The 14,334-nt window shown below is 40.1% G+C and overlaps 1 protein-coding gene and 1 long non-coding RNA gene across 3 annotated transcripts in view; one reads left to right on the plus strand and one right to left on the minus strand.

Moving 5' to 3' along the window:
• LOC128644938 (uncharacterized) overlaps positions 1 to 14,334 on the minus strand; it is a 102,436-nt gene that overhangs the window by 56,332 nt on the left and 31,770 nt on the right. The window lies entirely within an intron of this gene.
• Positions 2,407 to 8,936, plus strand: LOC128644939 (uncharacterized). The gene is made up of 3 exons (XR_008400062.1): positions 2,407 to 2,515; positions 5,371 to 5,455; positions 8,881 to 8,936. It is a non-coding gene; the product is annotated as an uncharacterized LOC128644939 (long non-coding RNA).

Consider the following 14,334-nt stretch of genomic DNA (forward strand, 5'->3'; position numbering starts at 1 on the left):
AGTGTCTTGAGTTTATCATCGCTTTTTAAGATATGCCAGTTTATCTTTACATGTTCACATGCAAATGCTGTGGCAGAGAGGCACACTGTACATTATGATTGTTCGTGATTGTTCCTAGATAACACAGTACTGGTATGGCTCAATACATGTTTGGTCCGAGACCCTTCCTTTTCTAAATAACACACGCTTTAGTAACTGAGGGCTGATATGATCATGCTACGTGATATAAACAAAACCCCCATCACTAATACCATGGCGCATCATAACCAATAGGATTAACGGCCCATTTTAGCCAACCAGAATACCGCATTTTTGCACACCCTCCTAAGTTAGAGCGATTGGTGAATCAAGTGGGAGGCTTCATCACACAGTATGTGATTGGTTCTTAGATGTAACTGAGTGCTATTTAAAGGGGCCTCGGTTTGTCTAATTACATTGAGAAGGGCTGACATTATAGCCGAAACTAGTTTGTATGCCTTGTGCACCTAGGTGCACTGTGTGGTTTTAAACGTTAGTAGTCCATTATCCCTGTCACCTGAAGCCGAGGGAGCTGTTATCGGCCAGGAAACAGGGGGATGATGAGACTTAGTTTAATTTAGGTACTTTTTGATATTGGAGGTCTGTATTTTAATTATAACGATTAAAAATCTAGACTAGGAATGAGTTGCTAGAAGAGAGGTCACCTTACCTCTCTTTTTCTTTCCTTGTACATTAATTGGTGGGTTAGCACCGGAAATTTATTTCCATTTATTCCAGTCATTACTTAACTAGTGACAGTTCTCCCCCCTTTTTTCGTAATATGGTACAGCTATATGGCAATATAACACCTCAGACCAGACTAATGCCTACTGCATATCATTTATGCAAGCTATATGGCCATGTCACACCTCAGATCAGGCCAATGTCTACTGCATATGCTTTATGCCAGCTATATGGCCATGTCACACCTCAGATCAGGCCAATGTCTACTGCATATGATTTATGCCAGCTATATGACCATGTCACACCTCAGACCAGACCAATGCCTACTGCATATGCGTTATGCCAGCTATATGACCATGTCACACCTCAGACCAGACTAATGCCTACTGCATATCATTTATGCCAGCTATATGACCATGTCACACCTCAGACCAGGCCAATGTCTACTGCATATACCTTATGCCAGCTATATGGCAATATCACACCTTAGACCAGACCGATGTATACTGCTTATGCTTTATATCAGCTAAATGGCAAAATCACACCAATGACAACTGTATCTTACTAATGAGATTTGGGATATGCACTAGACCCACAGGAGATCAAAGTCCCAAACATCCTATTTATGTCAGCTATATGTCCTCATTAGACCTCGGACCTGACCAATATCCATATATACACTTTTTCTGTACCAGTAACACACATACATACAAAACATTAGATACTTTTATTGCATTCATCAGTTTTTGTGCTAGTAATACACACAAAACATTAGCTACTTTTATTGAGCACAAAGCATTGGTTTGACTCATTTTGTGGTAGTATCACATTTTCTCAAGAAGCAAAGAAACAGACTTTAAAAGTAACAACTCTTTCTGGAAGTGCCATACTGGAAAGGTCCCTGTCATTTCTTCTGTGGATAAACAATTGTACCTCCTGTTAAAAAAAACTTTGGAGATTTCTCCCTCTCTCTATTGTTTCCTGCACCCATAAGTGAAGATATGAATTTGTAGGAAACAATCCAGAAATTGTTTATATGGTACTTTATATGTAATATTAATTTATATTTTTGTTTAAATAATGTTTTGTGAATTTCAGCATTATCTCTATAGGAGGATGTACAAGTTAGAGCTTACCCTGCTTAGATTATTCTTAAACACGAAGCTTAGATTGTATTCTGTAAGCCTTATGTTTTGGGTTATAGCACAAGAACACCAGTGGCTCCTGTAGGCAGCAAAGCGTAGATGGAGGGAGCTTTGACCTGGGAGGAAGAGGCCCTATATGGGGTAGGAGGTGCTATAGGAGGAGCTGTAGGCAAAGTGTTAAAGATGTGGGCTGAGCGGGAAAACCAGCAGATTGTTATTTGTAGGAGTAGAGAAAACATCTTCTTCATGACAGCAAGAAGTTTTTGTCTTGTCTGTCATGATCCTGCCCCTGCAGCTGGAGCCCTTAAGGTAATTGCTTATCCTTCATGGGTAGAGGGTCTAAGCACATTAGGGGTTAATCCCACTCCTTGAGCTCGGGGACAGTATCTGAGTTGGCAGAGTTTAGATTAGGATGACTGTCTGTTATTCCCCTCACAGGCACGGCTGTTAATGTATTTTCTGCCTTTAGTGCCTGACTGATAAGGGGACATTTCACAGTTTGCTTCCATTCAACTGCTGAGTTGATATGCGAGGTATTTATTGTCTCTAATGAGGAGGGGTTTTCCCTGCACTGGGTCCGTGCTTGAATCTGCAGCGTCAGCCTTTGCAGCACTAGAGAGTCTGTCTTGTCTCTCACAGGATTAGTTTGGAGCAGCAGACTGAGAGCGGTAAGAGGATGTTAGTGGCGTGCATGGGGTTGTTAGTGCTGGGACATAGGACACGGGTATTTGCAGTCTGATGATTTGGGGTGTTTGATTGCGTGCTAGAGGTGCACCAGTATTTGCAGTAGTGACTCTGGGGGCATTAGGGCTGCACAGACCATTTGCCTTTATGGATATACAGAGCTGTTTAACTGAGGGGCCAGTGACAGAAACGGCTCCTAATTGATTTCATGCAGCTCTGCTTGTTGTTACAGTTAGAGTATGCTCCCCTCTTTTCCCTTAGATTGCCTGGTACTCACTAGCTTACAGTTTGGTTACTGACACGTGGGATACATGCCCCCCTTTTATTCTCAATGGTGACATAAACACTCGCTGCCATTGCAGTGCTTTTATTAGTTTGGCTGCTATACTTGTGCATGTGGGTGCGTGTCATAGGGGATTTTCTTTACATTGGGCATGGTGCTGCATACTGTCTTAAATGTTATGGGACAAATTTCAGGTTTATTGTGCTTGACTGTATGGGGAGCACTTGCTATGTGAGATCCAGGGGCGGGGGTTAACCTTCCCGCCGCTGGTCCTTTTTGGCGCGATATCGCTCTGTGCTGGATCAGTGGGGGGTATATATTTGTTGCATTTAGTTAGTAAAATAAAAACAGTGGCTGATTAAGGGGAGGTAGATGATATTCCTTATGGGGTATGCTACCCTATGCTACCAGGAGGTTTTCTCTTTCAGATGGGAAGTTTTTCGTTTTTGTTGTTTTTTATCTCCATGTTGGTTTGGACCAATAAGGGGATATACATATTATATACAGTGTCAGTTTAACTTTATTACTTATTGTCATGGTGTGCTGGTTTCACTCTGCTCTGCATTCAGGGCTTAGGACAGTTTTGCTTATTTTCTAAGATTTCATTTGTTTTGTCTGCCATCTAGTGGTGGTTAACTGTATGTTGCTTATAATCTCATTAAGGGTCAGTTTTGCCAAAATAATTACATTTCTTGATTTGGATGTGACTTGAAATTCTAAACAACTTTCTAGTGGAAGTTTATCATTGGATTTGCCTTTTTCCCTTGTTGGTAATGTTGAAAATCTAAACCTAAGTGGGCTCAAACTAATTTTCTGAAATATTGGAACCACCTCTTGGCTCAGAGCAATTTGAAAGTTTGACACAGTTAGACAGAACTACATACTGGGTTTCATTTAGATAACATTGCGCTTACTCCCGTGGAGGTATTTAGGAGTTGGCAATGAGGGCCAATCTGCATGTCTGGCAAAGCACTGAGATAAGGGAGCTGCCTGCAGAGGTTTAGATATAAGATAATCACAAAGGTAACACATTTTATTCCAGTTGGCTTTTTGCAAAACTTGGGAACAAGTAAGGGATTATCTAGTTTGTTTGTTTTTTAAAAATGGAAATTATGATGTAGTCTGTGCCTTTAAAATAATTTTATGTTTTCTTTCCTTTGGTGGATATAATCATGTGTATGTGTTGTCATATAAATGTATTTCTATAATTTATAGGATTTAATATGTACATTAGACAAATGGTCCATGCAATCATTTCTCATTTGAGAATTATTCTTTAAGGTTTTTTCCAATTTATTCCTCTGAAGGATGTGTGTCATGATATGGTGGGTATTCTTTCATTGTACGGTGTATGGGAGTTCATATGTTACAATCTCTTTCATTACAAAAGGGGTCACAGCACTGTCGGTGGCACCATTACTTATGTTAGGTAGTATAATGTGACAATAATAGGGTACAGTTTTAGCATAAGCCAAGAGGGTTGTAGATCATCTTCCTAAGGGTAGACTGCAGCAGTAAAACTTTGTGCAGACCCTCTAAAAGTTTGATCTCTAAAAAAAATTACCTTGGGTTCAGACTAACTTTATAGCATTGCAAGCTCTGTTGGTGCTTTGCATATACCTGATGATGTGGATAATATGATATATATATGTGTATGGCGATTGGATATCGCCCTCTTTCGGAGGATACTCGGATCTTGCATTGCAACTATGAATTTACTGCTTTGAGATCACTAATATGATTGTGGTATTTCCTCTGGTGAGGGGATTTCCGGGTCGGCGTCGGATCCTATTGGTAGTATTTAACATACTTTTACATTTTACTCAGGGTGTTTTTTCACCTGTGGTTTTTACCAGGGGTCCACTCTGCCTGGTGGGATGTATTGAATTGTCACACGTATTTCAATTACCCTTATATAGGTTGATGTAAAAGGGTAATTCCACTATAGTATACCCAACCATCCTTAGATTTGGCATCAAGGCCAAAATGTGTTGACATAGCTTGTAGTGGACATTGCACTCCCAGTGGGGTAAGGAGGAGATGGGGTAATAAAGTGTTAATTTCACATTGTTCTATACAAGTATGGGGATCAGTTTGTGGCCAATAGGTACACAATGTGATACAGTAATGAGATCTGATTATACCTACAGATATGGGATACAGGCGCAGGTATATGTACACAATGTGATAAAGTAATGAGATCTGATTATACCTACAGATATCATATAAAGACACATGTATATGTACACAGTGTGATAAAGTAATGAGATCTGATTATACCTACAGATATAAGATACAGACACATGTATATGTACACTATGTGATACAGTAATGAGATCTGAATATACCTACGGATATAAGATAAAGACATGTATATGTACACAGTTTGATAACGTAATGAGGTCTGATTATACCTACAGATATAGGGTAAAGACACATGTATATGTACACAATGTGATAAAGTAATGAGATCTGATTATACCTACAGATATAAGGTAAAGACACATGTATATGTACACAATGTGATACAGTAATGAGATCTGTTTATACCTACAGATAAGATAAAGACACCTGTATATGTCCACTTTAATACATGGAATCAGCTGGTTCATGTACGTAAATGAGCCATAAAGGAGCAAAGGTGAGACTTGTTATCCTGTATGGGTTTCTATTTGCCTGGCCTGCCAATACCCTTGCCTGTCATGCATCAGGGATGATGTTGTAGAATGGCTGAAGATTGTGGGGATACCTAGCATTGATAAGTTGGAAGGCCTGCCATCAGTGATTATGTTCTTAGTTTTACTGTTATGTTTGTTATAATGGAGTGCAGAGCACTGGGGGTCAAAGGTTTGATTACAGACGGAGATGAGGTTCTTTTAGTGCACGCCTAAATGTCCAGCAAAATGGAAAGGGTAGAATGGGTGATGATTTAGTTTTCTTGAGTTATTCCAGTGCTGGTGGCCATGTTTGAGTATGGGTCAGTGTTGTCCACACTGACAGCTGGGGGGTGGTGTCAGCAGGGACATAGTATCTGCTCCCCCCCACCCCTAATCACACGGTCATTGAATGGTTAGGGCAGTTGGGTTGCAATGGCTGTGTTTCCATGGGTTGATGGGAGCGATACACATCCCTGGTTTTATAACTCACTGGCCATTGCATTTTCGAATTTCTGGTGGCATCGCTCCTTGGAGTTCTCGCCATGGGCGAACGGAGTGGGGGAGAGTATTCCCGGTGTGGCTTCAATAGCACGAAAACGGGGTTCACCTATGATAAAATTTTGAGCGGAATGGAATGAATTGATTTAAGTTAGGGGCATTGGAGATGGTGTCAATTCAGGTGTTGGGGTTTTTTTTTGCTACAAGGGTTGTGGAGGATGGGACTCCTGCTGATTTGTCACCTGGGATATATTGCTGGGTTATGTGGCACGTGGCTACCACGGTTTCGAAGTGTCCATTTTCCTTGAGAATTTGGGCAGCCACTGAAGCTGCTGTAGGGAGTTTGGTGGCAAAAGGTGTGGGTAAGCGGAGGTTATTCTAGGCTCTTTTGTTGGAGGGTGTCTAGTATTTGGGTGTTTCATTTGTTTATGGTTGTTCCGTTCAGATTGTCGTAGGTCTGGTAAACATGTGGGTAGTGGGCCGATTTAAAATTATTTGTCCCTGGTGTGCGGCTCTGGTTGAGAAGGAGGGCCTCCAGCCTGGGTTTTTGATAAGCAGCAATACTATTGGAGGGTTTGGAGTACGGGGCCCCCATATTGGCTTGCATGTTGCCGCCGGTGGTGGTTTACGCTGAATTGTTCCAGTATAGGGGGGTACTAGTGGTCCAGGCCAGGGTAATGATTTTGGTTGACTCAGGGAAGCCTGGTGAGTAAAATTAAGGTGGTTTGGGGAAGTTTTTGGGAGCTTTTCCAGGGTTTAACCGTTGTATGGTCTACCATGGTTACGAGATTGGTTGGAGGATGGAATGGCTCCATTATGGCCTTACCAGGAGGCAGGAGCTGAACAAGCTGGTTGCAGCCTTATGCGTGGAGTGCAATGTGTGGTGGGTTAGCCTCCCCATGGGGTGGGCGAGCAGGTTAAGTAGCTTCTTGGACACGGTGTTCCTTGGAGCTTGGGGTTTGTAAAAAAAATAACGGGCTTATTTAAGTCCAGGTGAATTTATATACGGCCCGGTCAACAAGTAAATGGAGGTTAGTGAATTAAGTTTGGGAGCTAGCATCTTCATAGTTGGCTGAGTTTACATGGTTAAGGAGTTATGTATTTGGTGTCTTTTAAACTTGTTATTTACTAAACGGGCTGTGGCCAGTATTTTTCAAACATAAGGTGTCTGTGTATTCTTTAAGTGTTGAATGCTTGAAAATTTGTCAAGGGGATGTTAATCGACGGCTCATGGGGTCTAGTAAATAGGATCATGGGGACATTTGTGCAGAAACTTGGTGTGGTGGTGGACTACTCAGACTTAGCTGAGGTTGGAGTGGGTGAGTTCTATCTGCCCGATGGGGGGCATTTGAATGACTTTGGTCTGCAGCTGTTTATCTTTAATTTTAAGGAGGCACTGTGTGCGGTTGGAGGGTTGGCGGGACTGGGCTGAGGCGTCAGGCCAGTCGGTGGCGGGGGTGCTAGCCCTTAAATTACAGAACAATTATGGCCAATGGTTAAGTGTGGTGGTATTTTGCATTCCCATGGGGGAATTCAAGATGGGGGTTTCTAAGGGCACGGGGTTCCTTAGAAACTTATATGGATGATCGCTGACGGGCCCAACCACTTGCACGGTTGGGTCCAGTAAAAGGAATTACGGCCATAGTTAAAAGATATGGAAATCAAGAAGGACTAGCACCGCTGTTGGTTGATGTGTAAAATGTTTACAGTTATTTGCACTTTTATTTATCGAGTTATTAAAGTTTTTACAAAGTTTTATTGAATAAAGGGCTGCGGCCAATTTGTACCAAAGCTAAGTCTGTTGTCTGTTATTTATGAGGGTGGTTGTTGGAAGGATGGTATGGGGGTGTTTTGTGGGTTTAAGGGGCCGGAGCTTGACGACATAAAAGGTCAAGTGGCTCCTGTAGGCAGCAAAGCGTAGATGGAGGGAGCTTTGACCTGGGAGGAAGAGGCCCTATATGGGGTAGGAGGTGCTATAGGAGGAGCTGTAGGCAAAGTGTTAAAGATGTGGGCTGAACGGGAAAACCAGCAGATTGTTATTTGTAGGAGTAGAGAAAACATCTCCCTCCCACCCGTCCCTGATATTTGTGTGAGAGGCGTGTTTTTATTTGTCATTTTAGGTTTTTGTCGCAGTTGGAAGGCGGGGGTGCTAGCCCTTAAATTACAGAACAATTATGGCCAATGGTTAAGTGTGGTGGTATTTTGCATTCCCATGGGGGAATTCAAGATGGGGGTTTCTAAGGGCACGGGGTTCCTTATATGGATGATCGCTGACGGGCCCAACCACTTGCACGGTTGGGTCCAGTAAAAGGAATTACGGCCATAGTTAAAAGATATGGAAATCAAGAAGGACTAGCACCGCTGTTGGTTGATGTGTAAAATGTTTACAGTTATTTGCACTTTTATTTATCGAGTTATTAAAGTTTTTACAAAGTTTTATTGAATAAAGGGCTGCGGCCAATTTGTACCAAAGCTAAGTCTGTTGTCTGTTATTTATGAGGGTTGTTGTTGGAAGGATGGTATGGGGGTGTTTTGTGGGTTTAAGGGGCCGGAGCTTGACGACATAAAAGGTCAAGTACCACACAACAGAAACCATGTGATATATTTGCAGTACTTTTAAGAGGTTTCCTGTGTATAATAGGAGGATAGAAAAACCTCTGACAGCCTGTACTTGTGGTGACAGTGCCTTAGTCATTCCTCTTACTTTAACTTCATGCTGTTAGAGTCAGAACACATTTTTAAATGATTCCATATAAGCTAGCTCCCCTATGTGTTCATTCAGAAAACTGCAGACTTTGTAGGTCTTTAATTTTCTTTCATGATTTGAATAGAACATACAATTTTAAACAACTTTCCAATTTACTTATTTTATTAAAATTTGCCACATTTTCTTGTTATCCTTTTTTTGAAGGAACATCATTGCACTACTGTCAGCTAGATGAGCACATCTCATTAGCCAATCACAAGAGAAAAATGTGTGCAGGAACCAATCAGCAGCTAGCTCCCACTATTGTAGGAGATGTGAGTATTTTTTTTCTTTTCAACAATGGATACCAAGAGAAGGAAGCACATTTGAAAATATAAGTGAATTCAATAGTGTCTCTATTTGAATCATGCAACTTTAATTTTGACTTTCCTTGCCCTTTAATAACCTAATGACGGGCCATTAATGGGCTGTAACACTGGTACCGTCTGTAATGTACCCAAAGCCCCTTGTCTCACTGCAATTATTAACCTAAACCACAAACTTGCAATAAAGTGCCACGTCAACATAATCACAATAATGTCCTGTTACTTTTAACTATTCCCCAATATGACTCCCCATTTCAAGATACCACACCTACCATTTAATTAACATAGCTCTCCACAATCTCACCTACTAAATTCTTACATCCCCTGCCTAGACAATTCCTCCAGAGAACTTTTGTTTGCGGAGAAGGGTAATCAGATTGGCTGATGGATACAGGTTAGCCATGAGAATGTATTGTTGTTGGTTAGTATTCATGGTCACAGACTGTGTTAATTTAAAGATATTGAAGGTTGGGGTTATACGTAATTATAGTTTGAAGAATGAACAAAAGTAGACGTAATAATGCAGTGAGGGGTTAACTCAATGAGTTCTTAAAGATATATGAGTTCTTAAAGATCTACAACTTTTCACTGTCAAAAATAAGTTTTTTTCTTTTCTACCATACTAAGGGCTTGTTTCCACTGAGTCGTTACAAATGGTGATATAAAGTTGCCGACAGATAAAAGTAGTTTATGTCTCCATTTTAGTACCAGGTTTCCATTTAAATATTTTACGCAGTGAGGGCAGTCGGTCTTTTCGTGTATATGTAAGTTCATATTGTGTCAACACTTTCATCTGACATCAGATTTCTTGAAAATGTCACCTTAACAAGTTTGTTGCTATGGTAATCCGACCTAACACTATAAAAGTAATACTTTACAACTTCACTCCTTACATGTGATCACCTGTAGTGAGAAAGAAACAGGAGTTATGTAGGTCATAAAACAGAGATACAAGATATGAAGAAAAAAAATTATTTTAGGAAAAACCTTCTTTTTGTTTTATTAAATTTTTACATTTATTGATATATCTAATATTTATCAACAGAAACTGTCAATAAGTTTAATGGCTTCCGAAGGCGCTGCTGGTAGCTCGCGGCCAATGTGATCAAAATTATGTGGTCAAGTTACGCAAAATCAACACTGGGGCGCGAGTCAAGTATGGTTGCTATGGATACCGCTTTATCTACCGCAGTGTGTGAAGGGGCAGGTCATTAAACAGTCTGATTGTCGGACACAAAAAGTGCTACAGGATTGGATCTTGAGGGACATCGATTTCAACCAATCAATGTAGATGATTTTTGAACGACAACACAATTGGCCTATCCAAAGCATGGTTGAATACTCTCCCAATGGATATGGCTGTATAGTATAGTTAGGAGGGTAAGCGTTAATAGATAGAAAAAGTAAATGTGGCGGCTGCTGTGCTATGCTAAAAGAACAAGTCTGATTGACGTCTGGCAAATGAACGTGTTGACCCGGTAAGAAATGGTCTGCATGGCGCACTATTAAAATGTATTTATTTAAGCCTCACTGGGTCATATCAGGCCAAGCTCGAGGCTCAAAGTATAGGGGGTCAGTGGCAGTTATTTGAATGCAGTGTTTCTTTCATGTAATTAGCAAGAGTCCATGAGCTAGTGACGTATGGGATATACATTCCTACCAGGAGGGGCAAAGTTTCCCAAACCTCAAAATGCCTATAAATACACCCCTCACCACACCCACAATTCAGTTTTACAAACTTTGCCTCCGATGGAGGTGGTGAAGTAAGTTTGTGCTAGATTCTACGTTGATATGCGCTCCGCAGCAAGTTGGAGCCCGGTTTTCCTCTCAGCGTGCAGTGAATGTCAGAGGGATGTGAGGAGAGTATTGCCTATTTGAATGCAGTGATCTCCTTCTACGGGGTCTATTTCATAGGTTCTCTGTTATCGGTCGTAGAGATTCATCTCTTACCTCCCTTTTCAGATCGACGATATACTCTTATATATACCATTACCTCTGCTGATTCTCGTTTCAGTACTGGTTTGGCTTTCTACAAACATGTAGATGAGTGTCCTGGGGTAAGTAAATCTTATTTTCTGTGACACTCTAAGCTATGGTTGGGCACTTTGTTTATAAAGTTCTAAATATATGTATTCAAACATTTATTTGCCTTGACTCAGAATGTTCAACTTTCCTTATTTTTCAGACAGTCAGTTTCATATTTGGGATAATGCATTTGATTTAATCATTTTTTCTTACCTTCAAAAATGTGACTCTTTTTCCCTGTGGGCTGTTAGGCTCGCGGGGGCTGAAAATGCTTCATTTTATTGCGTCATTCTTGGCGCGGACTTTTTTGGCGCAAAAATTCTTTTTCCGTTTCCGGCGTCATACGTGTCGCCGGAAGTTGCGTCATTTTTTGACGTTATTTTGCGCCAAAAATTTCGGCGTTCCGGATGTGGCGTCATTTTTGGCGCCAAAAGCATTTAGATAATCATTATCAAAAAGGGAGATACTACAACAACCGCAATTAGATTGTTATAATGCATAGACAGGGATTACAGCACATATTTTTTTATATAATTTTTAATTAGCTTTGTAAAATTGTAAAGCTCCGCTAAAATAGCGGTGTGTGTAGATATATACTCATTCCCCACATTCACATATGCTACCCAGCGTTAAAGTTGAATAGAAGGTTACCACTAAATTAAAGAACACATGAATCGATGAGTCAAGAAGCGTGATTGGACCAATGCACAAGCACAGATTTGGCTGTGCAGTTTTATTGTAGTTCACACAGAATGAAACCAGAAGAGCAAACAGGTATCGACTGTTTAAATTGACAACACCTCCACTAGAGGGTGGTTACGTGTAAGCGTAAAATCCGCCACCATAGTGATCATTGAGGATCTATGTCAAAACAACACATGTATATAGATAAACAAATAGAGAATTTATACAACCAATATTTTAAGATAAAAAATGTAATGCTTAAGTCATGTGCACTATACCTAAATTTGGCCAAATTGTGCAGGAAACATCCTCAAAATTATTTCTGATAGAGGACAGTATAGTCTGTAGGGGGCTAGAAAAAACAACACCTGTAACAGCGGGCACCACCAACTGAATGAGAGGTATCAGGTGTCATGTTATCACATATCAGGATCTATGTTTCTTAACCCCAGTGTATACAGACTAACTGTTGAAAACTTAATAGCATTAAGCAGTATACAATATACATGTACTAGTTGAACAGTATTTCCAAAGACCAATAGAGGTTATGGGGATAGTATATAGCAACTCCAGTATTCAGCGGGCACCACCAAATATAAAGGTATCCGGTGTCATGAATAATATTGATTCTGGATCTATGTTAAAACTTTCCCAAAATAACTCTTTTTCGGTCTGTTACAGTTGTATAGAAAATGGAAATGAATTACAGCGCATTACAACTCATTTAATACATGACAGTATCTGAATAGCATAAACAAACGTGTACACAGGTAGTGGTCACCCTTTTCAGGGCTTAGGCATGTCCCATAACTAGGAACTGTGTATACAGATGGTGCATTTAGAACACCTTCGGATGTCCAGATAAATGAGCTGAAAAATCAGATGGTAAACGCTCAGTTAATTATACAACCGTGTCTTTGCTTTCTGTAAAAGAACTTCCAAATGGTTTCCGTGTGTAGATAGATTTCAATTCAAACATGCTACATTCTAGCACAGCGTAGACGCCACAGCGATCTGTCCTTCGTGCATGTCCGTCTCCACTTCTTACGTCACTGCCGACGTACGTTTCACCCCCCACGTGACAACCAGAGAGCACAGGGGTTTCCTCAGGGCAAAAGCGGATGCTGATTTCCATTGCAGCCGCAATATATACCTCCTTCTTTAAGCTTATAGGAGGATACCTGTAGCAGTAGTAGCCAATAATAAGCATTTTCTGAGCCGCAGCCCATTTATATAGATAAAAGCGGATACGGTGAATATATATACACAGTGAAAAATAATAAGTTATGTAAAGCAACTCCAAAGAACCAACATTTAAGGAAAAAAGGATTATGTATAGATGTATGCGGAAAGGAAAAATAAGAATAAATATAAGAATAGAAGAGAAAGACCTACTTTTCCATGGTTCTTAAGAGGATTATTGCAGTGTATGCTAAAATAAAACCTTTTTCGTCCATGTTTTTAAGCTACATCAAATTAAAGGCTTTACATGCATACTGTTGATCCCTCGATTCATGTGTTTAAGGGATTTCTACATAGTATAAAAGTAAAGATAAATATGTTTGTTGATTCCTAAATACAAGGTGAAAATATATTAAATTATGTTCAATATAACTAAGAGTAATCATATTGAACAAACCTGCATTCCTTTAAATAGCAGATATTGTAAGTCATTCTAAGGTGAAGAGTCAGATTGAAGAGAAACCCTAATTTGTATATATTGCATAGTAAATTTATAGGGATTTTAAAGTCAATGTGGTCATTTTATTTGAGGAATGCAGCAATTTCAAATTTTTCATTTAACCCTTTGGGCATAAGGGTCTGTAGCTTATAGATCCATTCTGTTTCCCTTCTAAGTAGTATAGTATCAATGTCTCCTCCTCTACCAAGAAGGGAACAGTGTTCAATGCCTGTTACTCTTAGGTCCTGGGGATTGCATTTATGGTGTTTCATGAAGTGGAGAGCCACTCCACTTCTGATTTCACCATCTTCTGCTGCTTTAATGTCGTCTCTGTGCTCAGAGACCCTATCTTTCAGCATTCGTCTTGTTTTTCCCACATAGAAAGTCGGGCAGCAACAGGAAAGTAAATAAATTACATTTTCTGTCTTGCAATTTATAAATTGTTTTATAGGATAGATAGTGGAATCAGTAGCGAATGTTTTTGTGCGCACAATAAATTTACAGAACACACAATGTCCACATTTGAAACATCCTTTTATTTTTCTTTGTTCTTCTAGCCAATTTTTCTCACTAGGACTTTTAATAAAATGACTCCTAACTAATTTATCCTTGAGATTTGGAGCCCTCCTGGGTACCAGAGAGGGTTTTTCCCCAACAATTTTTCTAATTGACTCATCAGCTCTAAGGAACTGCCATTTTTCATCCAGGATAGTACGGATTTTGTCCCAATGGCAGTTGAATTGGGTTACAAAGCGCACTTTTTGCTCTTCAGTTTTCTGAGTTGGATTATAGAGGAGTGTATCTCTGTCTGTTCTCCTAGCTCTATTGTGAGCATATCTTAGGTTTCGTTTGGAGTACCCTCTATTTTCAAATCTATTGGACATTTCAACAGCATGTGCATCG

Source organism: Bombina bombina, chromosome 1 (assembly GCF_027579735.1).
Source record: "Bombina bombina isolate aBomBom1 chromosome 1, aBomBom1.pri, whole genome shotgun sequence".
Lineage (NCBI taxonomy): Eukaryota > Metazoa > Chordata > Amphibia > Anura > Bombinatoridae > Bombina > Bombina bombina.